Raw genomic sequence first — 13,432 nt, 5'->3', positions numbered from 1 at the left:
CACTAATATGTTATCGCACTTGCTAATGCAGGTGTCTATCCTATCCAGTACACAATTACTCCCTCCATGTTTCTGTATCTTCCCAGCCTTTTTCCCTTTACTATCCCTCCCCGCCCCTCCCCCACTGCCCTCCATAGTTTTCCTTTTCCCCATGCTACCTCTATAGTGCAAGTTAAGTCTAAAGCAAGCTGTCTACAAAATCAGCAATGAACAGGCCTCTTGGTCCCGTGGACAATGAGAACCCTCAGGCCACTCTTATACCGGCCCCACAAACCCCTCAGGAGAGAGAGCGTAATTATTTAGAATCAAAGAGAGTAGTTTGGGCAATGCTGGGAGATACCCGCGTTAACAGTACCTCGACTAGTCCACGACAGTTCTTGAATGTCCAGCAAATCTGAGTAGGCAAGATGCCTAATGCCAGTGGAAAGGGGGGTAGCCCTGCCCTGCCTCTTCCTGGCAATGAGGCCAAGGACGGGACAGCCCTTGGCCCGGGCTTCTCCCGCGCGTGTCCCGGGGGGAGAGGCAGCACTATAAGCGTGGTGACAACAAGCACCTCCCCTCACCGCTGCGCCTGCGGTGAAAGCAAGGGACACTGGGGCAGGCAGTTCTCACACTGAGGTTGAGCGCCTGGATGGACTGATGGCGCTAGTGGCGTTTCCTACATGGACCCTGGGAGCTTGTGGTGTCCCTTGCTGGTGATAAGATAGCTTGCTCCCCTAGTGCCTGGCCTGTGTTATTGTATTGTTTGCATCAGATTCACCTAGTGCCTGTCCTGTGTTATTACATTGTTTGCATCAGATTCTCCTTGTGCCTGGCCTGTGTTATTGCATTGTTTGCATCACGTTTTTCTAGTACCTGGTCTGTGTTATTGCACTGTATGCGCGGCTTTTGGTATGCTATTATTCCAATAGTTGCAGCTTTTCTAAGAAACATGGTACCTTTTATCCCAATCAAGTGCATCTGACTGCAAGGACACTTCCTGCAGTAACAATCTACTTCCTATTTATGTGGTAACAGACAGCACAACATGTCTGCCAGAGATGTTGTAAGGTCAGAAACAGTACATAGGTAAGTAGGTATGATGGAAAACAAACTATTGCGTACGATTTTAAACGAAGAAGCTGCTGTGACAGACGGCAAAAATTCATGTCAAAACATCAGCATTAGGACAATGGTACATGGAACAATAATGGTAGATATATTTACACTTCTGTGCAGTGCGTGTCACTTAATGTTCTTTTCTTGCACTCTCATGAGATGGTTTTGCAAGGCAACTCTGAGCTCACTGAGTGTGGAGCTTCCACGAATCTCAGAGATGGGCCGTTCCAAAGACGGTAACAGAGAAGGTTAAAGATCTGAGTCTTCATCCTGGCAGATGGACGGGTGATCCCTGAGGGGGTGTAGTTAGTCTGTGTGTTGCCACAGCTGTCCAGGGGGTGTAAGAAAATGTCAGCAATTTGTGGAGGGCCCTCTTTTGCGTGAGAACCACCCAGCTTCATGCAATACAGACTTGAGGGTTTGTGTCTGCGCAGGATGAGTTACATTCTGATAGTAAAATGGAGGACCTTGTCCAAAGGCGATAGATGTTACCAAGAATTAACATCTTCAGTTACGACAGATAGAGAAAGTCCATGTACCTCGAGGAGCTTGAAAAGCTTTCTGCACTCTGCTGGTGCAGGCAGGATGTTTATTCTCTAGTTGGCATTTGCCAGGGGATGTTCAGATACAGTGGGTTAATTAAACCTTGCAGCAGCACTTGTAGCCTGGACTCCTGGAGTCTTGTAGTATGTGTTAGATGCGGAAGAACTGTCTTAATGTTCTACGGAGCTCAGAAAATCCAGACTCTCCTTCATCTCAGAGCTCGAGCTCTGTGGCTTGACCAGTTGAACTCCAATAAAGAAAATGACCTAGACCAGTTTTACCTCTCCCGACCTTTGAACTAATCATTGAGGAAAGAAGCCCTTGGCTGGAAGGAAGATCTGCACAAGGCACAGCAGACAGAAGCACTGCCTGGAAGGAAGATCCGCACAAGGCACCGCTGGCAGAAGTCCCGCCTGGAAGGAAGAGCTGCACAAGGCACAGCTGACAGAAGTCCTGCCTGGAAGGAAGATCTGCACAAGGCGCAACTGACAGAAGTCCCGCTTGGAAGGAAGATCCACACAAGGCGCAGCTGACAGAAGTCCCGCCTGGAAGGAAGATCTGCACAGGGCACACTTGACAGAAGTACTGCCTAGAAAGGAAGATCTGCACAAGGCACGGCTGACAGAAGTTCTGCCTGGCTGTGTCCTCAAAGCAGTGAGAGACCCACAATCCACAAGATTCTTCAAGCCCAGCTAGCCACACTGGACACCATGTACACCAAATGCCTGATTTAGATTTCAGCAGATGCTTTATTCCATCACAAATGTGACAGGTATCTTGCCCGCCCCATTAAAAATGCATTACATCCTGTGGCAATTATAATAAGGCAGACAGGATATGTGTCACGTTTTGATTAGCCTTTGTGTAGTTCGCAGAGTTTTACTCCGCAGAACTCCACGAAGCACCAGGAAAACTCTGCCGTACTCCGCTGACTTCTGCTAGTGGCAGAGTTTGTTAAGCTGCGCTGCTCTCACTGATTTTTAGTACCAGGAGCTTGTCCCGCACTGTAAAATCAGCACGAACAGCACTTCCCTTTGTGCCAGAGGGCGCTGCTGCCTCTGTCTCTCTAATTGACATTCTAATCGAGTGGCAGCTTCATCAACCAGAATGGCAGAGTTCTACCCTCGAGTGGTCACGACCTGCCGTGACCTCCCGCAATGAGAACTATAACCAGCAGGAGGTCTAGCGCGTTATATTTACTCACAAGCGCTCGCCACCTTACCGTTGGCGAACCACTTGAAAAAAAAACTCAGTTCTGCATCACGAGCTACGCCGGCAGAGTGGAATTCTTCACCAACTCCTAGTTTTGAGGCAATAATCTGTTGGAAAAACTCTAAACTAGGCCCTAAGTCGGCAATAAGTGTTGTAGAAGAAGTGAGATCGATGGCCTTGTGACTATCAGGCCGTTATCTGACTTCTTATGAACCCCACAGAGTGAGTGCGCAGCCAGAGGGCAGTAGGGGGGTCGCAGGCAAGAAATTAGTAAATTTGAATACGAGAAATATGGAAAGGTAGAAATGTCGCATCACCTGTGGATAACTGACACCTCCTCCCGCTCTGCCAAATGCCCATCCGGTCACAAAGTGGCATCATGAACCCCAAACGGACAACATCATGCCAGATGCCATGCAATGGTGGAAAAGGGGGAAAAAGAGTAATATGCACACATCTGATGCGGGGATATGTCAGGTAAATTAGTGGTTGTGATGGATTCTGTAAATGACTGATAACGTTGAATATTAAATTATATGAATCAATGTTTGTTTGCCTTATCTGCGCTTACAATGTAAAGTACAGGCCTTACAGTAAACCCCTCGCTCTGTTTTACACAAAACCCCCCGAAGGAGCTGCATCTTACAGAACTTTAGAAAAAACTAATGACTAGCTTTTTAAAGTTGTCTTTCCGGGCCAGAACCGGGTGCTGTAAGCTGCACTAGTTTCAGGGAGATGGACGGATGTTCTGGTGATAGGAAACCCTGACAAACCACAATAATGTTCCAATCTTCCAGGTTAGACTAAACCAAAAATGCTTGAACCAATGGAGCTGTTGAAAGTGTCAAAGGTGACCTTTGAACAGCAAGGTAAAGACAGGAGTTGGTATTTGAGATGGTCTTAAGTGAATAGGAAAGAAATGAGAAGTGTGTGAATGGAGTTACTTTCGTTGTATACTTCGTAAAGAGTTACTGGAAATTTTGCAGCCCCGCCTGGTCCATCTCTTTTTCTAAACTCTATTGTTGTTTGAATGAAATCTTGACCGTATGCATCTATCTTAAGCAAAACCTTAAGCACTTGGGAGCTCCGAGCACCCTTACTTTGCTAAGTTACTCAGTGAACACTGTTAAATCACCTAGTTTTCAGACATTAATAAGATGTCACCTGATCAACCGAACTTTTAGTTAAATATTTGTGTATGATGAAATATTCCCTACTAAGTTTCAAAGGCAGTAAAGAAGAAGGGGCCGGTTTACTAAGATTTTGCGTCGTGTATGCGTCACAAAAGTGGCACAAAAGAGTGCAAAATCTTTTTTTCCTAATTTTCTTCCCAGCAAATAGCGTAAAAGTAATGTGAAGCATCGCATTGCACTGCTTCGCGTTACTTTGCACCTTGGGGCCTGCCAATGGTGGGGCATGGGCGTTCCCGTGCAACCACCCATTGTTTCTCACGCTAAACTCAATTTACCAAATATAGTAGATTAGGTTTAGCATGAGAGAACTGCGCCCTTTTAAACTAGGCGCTTGGAAGGAGACATGCTTTCATTTCTCCTTCCTTTTCTGACTTTGCATGTGTGCTGCACTGTGTAACAAAGTAAACAGAAACAAATGGCCAGAAAGGTTTGATTACTCGTACTACTTTCCGCCTGAGATAGAATAAAGGAAGGGGCCAATCAGGGGCAAAAGAATGTACTACAACTGCATAATTCATCCTGCTCATTCCCCCTGAACTAGACCCCCTTGCAAAAACTATAAATCTCAGGCTGGTTTAGACAAGAAGGCTCTTACAATAAATTGAATGTCCGCTTGTCTTTATGTTTATATAAATGACCGGTGCCTCACAATCAATCAATTTGAGGCATTGTAGAGTTGTCTTGCGATTTTGTACAGTAATTGGTTGTATATATATCTTTTCCATATTTATGTATTATTTTCAATGTATGTAATTGTCAATGAATGTGTTTTTTTGATGACATATGATGAATTTCTTTGAAAACAGTTTTTCATAATACAAAAATCAATTTAATCAAATTGTTGTCCAACCTAGTAATTTACTGACTTGGGGGGTAGTACGAGTAATCGAACCTTTCTGGCCATTTGTTTCTGTTTACTTCATTGCAGTGGTCCAGGCCGGTCAGTGACAGGACCCAAGCCTTCCCTTTGTTCCCCTGCACTGTGTAACAATCATACAAAGTTGGAAAAGGTTTCCCTCATGTCTAGTCATAGTATTTTGTACAAGAAGGGTGTCCTTCCTGTACAAAACCTATGCTGGACTCACACACACAAACACCCTAGCGCTCTGGTGCTAAGGTGTGTGCTGGATGCAGGGCCGCTGTAATCAGTGCTGGCGAAAGGGAAAGGGAAGGAGAGAGCCATATCTCTGAAAATATGGTGCTCTCCTGCTCCCTCCCTGTCACGCAGCGCAGCCTCGCGGGGGAGGCCTGTGCTGCATTGCGTGGAGATTTGGTAAATCTCCCCAGAAATGTCTTTTACAACCAGTTAAATATTGTGAATTCTCATTCCATTTTGTTTCAATTTAGTAATTTTCAATATCTTTACATCCAACAGAAAACAAGCCTTGAATGTATGAATTGACCATCAATAATGAAGCGAATGCTGTAAATCTTCAATAATAGCAGAAATAATGAGTTACAGTACTGAGGACAGCGTCAGTGCAGTCGGCGAAAGAGGAACCTGCACATAAACTGACAGATCCCGGATGAAGCATCAAGGGCATTTCAGTGATTGTAAGATGCTGAGCTGTGCACCTCCATGCCAAAAGACGAATAAATGACCTTAGGAAAATTAAGGCAACAACAATAACAAACCACCTCCTGTATAAACAAGTACCTAATACTAGCTTTGATCATGGGATCGGTATGATGTGATTACCACAGTGCTTTGTTTTATAAAATGATGACAAACCATCACTCCGTGCTCTAGGAGAATTGTAAACTCTTTCTGGCCAAACCACAGTAACCAGAGAAGAGCACAACAGAGCAAAGCTGGACAACTGACGGGTAAAGGAAAGAGGAGTTCTTGTATCTACAATACAACAGACTGTTCCGATTTGCACCGGCCAAAAGGAAGATACAACTTTACCCGCAATCGTGCATAGCCATAATCCAATCTAAAGGCACAATCGCCTACAAAGACACCTTCTACATATTAGGAGTGTGGCAATTATTTGGTGGCTATCGCATTTTATTGTTATAACAGAAATCAAACGTGCAAAATACTGCCCACATATAAAGTGTGTGAGAAAAACACAAGTGCTTTATCAGCCATGTCGGCCCATCAGGAAATGCTGTCTTGGGATGTAGACAAATATATACCTGACCCACAGATACTAACCAAGAAAGAAGAATCATACACATGCAGCAAGAGCTTTAGTTTGACATCACTACTCAAGCTTCATCAGCACACATACACAGGGGAAAAGAGATTCAAGTGCAGTGAATGTGTCAAGAGCTTTATTAGGTTATGGGAACTACAAATACACCAGCGAACACACACAGGGGAAAAGCCATTCAAGTGCATTGAATGTGGGAAGAGATTTAGTCAGTTATCAGTCCTAAAACGTCATCAGCTAACACACACGGGGGAAAAACCTTATCATTGTGGTGAATGTGACTGTAGTTTTCGTGACTCTTCAGCATTAAGGGTTCATCAGCGAACTCACACAGGAGAAAAACCATTCAAGTGCAGTGAATGTGCAAAGTGCTTTAGTCGGTTATCACACCTTCAAATACATCAGCGAACACACACAGGGGAAAAACCATTCAAGTGCAGTGAATGTGTAAAGAGCTTTAGTCAGTTATCAGACCTTGAAAGACATCAGCGAACACACACAGGGGAAAAACCATTCAAGTGCAGTGAATGTGCAAAGTGCTTTAGTCACTTATCAAGCCTCCAAAAACATCAGGGAACACACACAGGAGAAAAACCATTCAAGTGCACTGAATGTGAAAAGTGCTTTAGTCTGTTATCACACCTTCAAAGACATCAGCGAACACACACAGGGGAAAAACCATTCAAGTGCAGTGAATGTGCAAAGTGCTTTAGTCGGTTATCACACCTTCAAAGACATCAGCGAACACACACGGGGGAAAAACCATTCAAGTGCAGTGAATGTGCAAAGTGCTTTAGTCACTTATCAAATCTCCAAAAACATCAGGGAACACACACAGGGGAAAAACCATTCAAGTGCACTGAATGTGCAAAGTGCTTTGGTCGGTTATCACACCTTCAAATACATCAGCGAACACACACAGGGGAAAAACCATTCAAGTGCAGTGAATGTGCAAAGTGCTTTAGTCAATTATCAAACCTCCAAAAACATCAGCGAATACACACAGGAGAAAAACCATTCAACTGAAATGAATGTAGGAAGAGATTTAGTCAGTTATCAGTCCTAAAACGTCATCAGTGAACACACACAGGGAAAAACCTTATCATTGTAGTGAATGTGACAGTAGTTTTCGTGACTCTTCAGCGTTAAGGGTTTATCAGCTAACTCACACAAGAGAAAAAACATTCAAGTGCAGTGAAAGTGCAAAGTGCTTTAGTTGGTTATCACACCTTCAAAGACATCAGCGAACACACACAGGGGAAAAACCATTCAAGTGCAATAAATGTGTAAAGAGCTTTAGTCAGTTATCAGACCTAAAAAGTCATCATCTAACACACACGGGGGAAAAACCATTCAAGTGCAGTGAATGTAGGAAAAGCTTTAGCCAGCTATCAGACATAAAAAATCATCAGCGAACACACACGGGGGAAAAACCTTATCAATGTAGTGAATGTGACAGTAGTTTTCGCTACTCTTCAGCATTAAGGTATCATCAGCAAACACACACAGGGGAAAACCATTCAAGTGCAATGAGTGTGTAAAGTGCTTTAGTCGGTTATCACACCTTGAAAGACATCAGCGAACACACACAGGGGAAAAACCATTCAAGTGCAGTGAATGTGCAAAGTGCTTTAGTCACTTATCAAACCTCCAAAAACATCAGGGAACACACACAGGGGAAAAACCATTCAAGTTCACTGAATGTGCAAAGTGCTTTAGTCGGTTATCACACCTTCAAAGACATCAGCGAACACACACAGGGGAAAAACAATTCAAGTGCAGTGAATGTGCAAAGTGCTTTAGTCGGTTATCACACCTTCAAAGACATCAACAAACACACACAGGGGAAAAACAATTCAAGTGCAGTAAATGTGCAAAGTTCTTTAGTCAGTTATCAAGCCTTCAACGTCATAATCGAACACACACCGGGGGAAAACCATTCAAGTGCAGTGAATGTGCAAAGTGCTTTAGTCGGTTATCACACCTTCAAAGACACCAGCGAACACACACAGGTGAAAAACCATTCAAGTGCAGTGAATGTGTAAGGAATCATATGCCATCCTTAAAGAGCTTCTAAAAACCCCAGAACTGGGACTGGGATATCCCTCCGACCCCAAAGCCGATCAGGAGAAATGCCAACAACTGGCGAATTTCTTCCATGACAAAATCCAAATAATTCTGGCCTCAATCCTCCCCTCGAGTCCGTGCGAAGAATCCGTTCTCTCATGCCCTACATCACCCACCTGTCTTTCTTCATGGGGCCTAGTTACAACGGAAGAAGTAGGAAACACGCTTAAATCCATAAAAAGCGGTTCCCCCAGAGACCCCGCCCCACTTCGGATCCTCGAGGAGGTAGCCCCCACGATCATTCCCCCTCTCACTCATCTGATCAACGCCTCACTCCAACAAGGAGCTGTACCCCCGAGTTGGAAAACGGCCGTCGTAAAAGCCCTATTAAAGAAACCATCTCTCGACCCCGAAAATCTGACTAATTACAGACCCATCTCCCTACTCCCAGGAGTCAGCAAAATTGCTGAAAAATTGGTCAATAGGAAACTCTCCCAGTTTCTGGAGGTCAACAACAAGCTAAAAAGCTCCCAGACGGGCTTTCGACCAGGGCAGGGCACTGACATCGCCCTCCTGGCAGCGGTAGAGGAGGCCAGAGCGCTACTGGATGGGGGAGGATCAGTGGCAGTGATCCTCCTCGACCTAAGAGCGGTGTTCGATACCGTGAACCACCAACTCCTTATTAAAAGACTCAAAAGAATTGGTGTGGAAGGCTCAGCCCTATCCTGGCTGTCATCCTTTTTAGCCCAACGGACCCACCAGATCTGGGAGAAGAACGCCCGCTCCTCCGAAATGCCCCTCCAATGTGGTGTGCCTCAGGGCTCCTCCCTGAGCCCCACATTATTTAATATCTATATGTCCACATTGGAGGAAGTCATCACCCCATTTGGAGTGAGCGTCGTCAGCTATGCTGACGACACACAACTAGTGGTGTCCCTGTCCCATCCCAGACAACAAACAGCTGACCTATTCAACTGCCTCACGCAGGTCCATGATTGGATGAATAGGTCAGCCCTAAAACTAAATGGGACGAAAACTGAAGTCCTTCTTCTTGGCCCGAAAGGAATTTCACTTTCCCCGAACATCTGGCCAGCCTGTCTGGGCCCCCCCCCGACCCAAAAGCCGAGGTAAAAAGTCTGGGTGTGTGGATCGACACTGACCTTTCATTCACTGTACAGGCAAAGTAGGTAGCCGGTACCTGCTTTGGCCTCCTGAAATCTTTGAGGAAAGTCTTACCCCTCTTACCCTTCAGCTCCCAAAAGTTACTAATCCAAGGCCTAATTATATCGAGGCTGGATTACAGTAATGTGATCTATCTAGGCGCCCCTGAAGTGACCCTCAACAAGCTTCAGAGAATCCAGAATACCGCTGCCCGGATTATCACAAACACCCCCGCCAGAACCTCGGCTAAACCGGCCCTCAAACTCCTCCATTGGCTCCCCATTAGGGAGCGAGTCAAATTCAAGGCCTTATGCCTAGTCCACAAATCGCTGCAAAATCAAGGCCCCCCAATCCTCAGTAAATTCATCACTCCCTATAAAGCTACAAGATCCCTCCGTTCAGACATCGAAAATTTCATTACCACCCCCAGATTCAAGAAAGCCCGATCAGGAGGAAGACGTTTTTCGGTCCAAGCTGCACGCCTTTGGAACTCGCTCCCCCGCAGCCTGCGATTTGAATCACAATACCTGCGCTTCAGGAAGCAGCTAAAGACTCATCTTTTCCCCTAATGTTTTATGTTTTTGTTCCTTATCATGAACCCTGTCCCCCCTTCCCACTCCCCTCCCTTTCTTCTGCCCCTGGCCCGCTGAACTGTAGAGTTAGGGTTCCTAGCGCTGGGATACTTCAGGGTGACTATGCGCTCTATAAAAATAAATAATAATAATAATAATGTGCAAAGTGCTTTAGTCGGTTATCACACCTTCAAAGACATCAGCGAACACACACAGGGGGAAAACCATTCAAGTGCAATTAATGTGTAAAGAGCTTTAGTCAGTTATCAGACCTGAAAAGTCAGCAGCGAACACACACGGGGGAAAAACCCTATCATTGCGGTGAATGTGAGAGTAGTTTTTGCAGCTCTTCAGCATTAAAGTATCATCAGCGAACACACACAGTAGAAAAACCATTTAAGTGCAATGAATGTGGGAAGAGCTTTAGTCAATTATCAGACCTACAAACACATCAGCGAATGCACACAGGGGAAAACTATATTATTGCTGTGAATGTTTGAAGAGCTTTAGTCAGTTATCAACCCTACGAAAACATCAACAAAACACTCGGGGGTCGTGGACTAGGGTCAGCGGACTCGATAATTCTCGCTTCGGTGCCTACTCTAATCAGGGATCCCACTCGGCAACTCTGGGCATTAGCTTGCCTAATCTCCACAACAGCCCCATCAACGCCGGGGATGCCTGGCTCCACCTTAGGGACTTCCAGTAGGGACCATCCACGTTACAAACTGGCAAGAATGGGCGGTCGTTCTTTCTCCTGTCTTGCCCCTAAACTTTGGAATTCTCTTCCTGCCCCGATAAAACTCGAGCCTTCCCTTACGAAATTTCGTAAAAAGCTTAAAACTTTGCTTTTCCCTCAGTGATGATTGCCTGACCCTACCACTACTACCTTTTTGCTGGCGCCGGGAGACCCCATGTGGGTAGCTGTGTGCATTACAAATTTAGTTACAATACAATACAATACATCCCACAGGGAAAGCCAGGACGGGTTCCCCAGCGCTTTATACAGCGCCAGGAAACCTACGGGTAGCAGTGCGCTTTACAAGCTCAAATAAATTTACATTTACAAAGCCCCTCAAGTGCAATGAATGTGGGAAGAGCTTTAGTCGACGATTAGAGCTACAAAGTCATCAGCGAACACACAGGGGGAAAACATAGAAGGGCACTGAAAGTGAGAAGGACTTTTGTCAATTTTCGATCCCACACAGCCCTCAGTGAATACACTCCTTCATTTAACTCACATGGAAATAATTCTAGAGATGCAGAGATTCCGGAAAGAAGTTAAGAACATCAAAAATAATATTGACCCATCTGAGGACATAGACAAGAGCTGAACAGTGCATTTATTGTGAGAGGAATGAATTACGGAAAAAGATAAAATTCAAATTATGTAGGACATTGAAATACCAGGTGATAGAAGACCGAATAGCAGTAAAGAAGAAAAACAGATAACAGTATTTGCAGAATTATAAAAGTGTTTGTTTCCAGTGATTGTTCACTTCCGTACACATAGCAAAGTGACAGTATGTACCAGGATGCACAGTGGGAGACAAGCACAATGTGGATTAAAAGAAAAGAAACATAGTTGATTTTTATTTGGTGAAGAAGAGATACAAAGAAAAACATTCAATCGCACCTGACCACACTACCTGTAAAAGCAACACTGAACAACACTGGGACTAACAGCGGTCTTTCCAGCTAACTTGTCAGATTAGTGATAGAACCTATAAACCCAACACACCCAGAGTGGACATGTTGTCAGGGCTCTGGAGATGGAAGCTTCATTGGTAAAATGCATGTATTACTATTAACAAATGCCAATGCAGTATATATAATGAACTAAAGCGAAGCACAGGTGTTCAAGAAATAACCTATTTTTAGATATAAAAGAGCATATACCTTGTTTTTTGGTAACGTTTGCTGCATCTTATACAAACTGTTTCAGTTGATGGGTCAGCTCGTGCCTCGCGCCTTATTACTAAGTGCGACCCGTGGCTCCTCTCTGACTGGGCTCTCCCTATTCATTTTGTGACTTGCCAAACTCTACTTTTTACCAGAATTGAGCCATTGTAAGCAGTAGACTCTGTTTGAAGAATGTGGTGAAATAGCGAAATCCCACATCAAAAGCATATATGTGCCAGGACAATCAGTTGCACTCCCAGCAACTCGCCTTCCACACTTGATTGTCCCTTGTCCTCAAATGTTCTGAAGGATTTGTCATATGAATGCCAGAAGTGGCAGTGACATTCATGAAGCTAACGCTAACAGGAGTGTGTGGGAGATAGAGAGGAGGAGAGATAAAGAGAGTGAGAGTGACAAAGAAAGGGGGAGAAAAAGAACGAATTGGAAGGAGGGGGACCGGCACGTTATTTGTACTCACCTAAAAATAGAAGAAGCAGCCGAATACATGTCAATGTGTGACATCACCAGAGAAATGGTCTGAACACCTGTGAATTTATATGTTTATTTTTAATACCTATAGACCCATGTCCTGCCAATAAACAGGGCACAAGTAAGGAAAACAGTGCAGGAGCCCATTATCATATGCAAATCACAGTGACGTCACGTGTAGTGGCATCACAAGAAGTGATGTCAGGCCCTTATAATAATTTTCACGTGAAAGGTTGACGGCCTGTTTTAAAAACAAGAAACAAGAAACATACAATAATGTAAAAATAGGTTTTTGGTTTCAGTTTTTATACATCATGTGTTTTGCCCACTATTAGTTTGTAACTAAACTCAGAAATGACTGAAAGTGTAAATATTTTTAAACAGATAAGTGGAACTTGGAAATTACATTTTAAACAGTTTTCAGCAAATAAATAAAATGTGCTTTTAATTTGCGCTCGTTTCCTGACGTTATTCTTTATCCAGCCCCTAAACCCCAAAGTGTTTCACATTTATAATGTATTAAGCAATAGAAGGACTAATTTTGTCAAGATCTCTGTTCCTCTCTTGTGCCACTCACACAAACAAACACTCAGAGGCCTGTGTCTGCAGTGCTGGGGCACAAAGTAACAATTATCAGTCCCGGGCTAAGGAGCTAGGTGGAACTGAGTCCTGTTTATAGATAATAGTAGGGGGACCCCTTCAAACAGTGGCTACCCTCCGACTTGTGCCGTGCTGAAAAAGCAATAGTGAATTTGAGTAATTTATGATGAATTGAAATGAGAGAAAGAGAAGAACAGAGCAAGGTGTAGGATATATTAAAGAAAACGAAAAAAAGAGACACAAGACTTTAACCTGTTCTGTGTACTAGCACTTTACGTAAACAAGTTGTGCTGTGCGTTGTGAACAGGCTGTCACCCCCTTTGTATGTAAATGAGCTTCTGTGACCAGACAACCCAGGCTCCCATCTCTTCTAGCGTGGATGATAATGTGAGCACTGTAAGGTAATCACAAACTAGGGCTTTATTGAGAAACAATC

General features: G+C 44.3%; 1 pseudogene; it reads left to right on the top strand.

Moving 5' to 3' along the window:
- Positions 1-6,139: 6,139 nt before the first annotated feature.
- On the top strand, positions 6,140-7,309 carry LOC147737893 (uncharacterized; annotated as a pseudogene).
- The last annotated feature ends 6,123 nt before the right edge of the window (positions 7,310-13,432 follow it).

The sequence above is a fragment of the Lissotriton vulgaris genome, chromosome 1_1, assembly GCF_964263255.1.
Source record: "Lissotriton vulgaris chromosome 1_1, aLisVul1.2, whole genome shotgun sequence".
Lineage (NCBI taxonomy): Eukaryota > Metazoa > Chordata > Amphibia > Caudata > Salamandridae > Lissotriton > Lissotriton vulgaris.
This window is presented reverse-complemented; position numbering and strand designations above follow the sequence as displayed.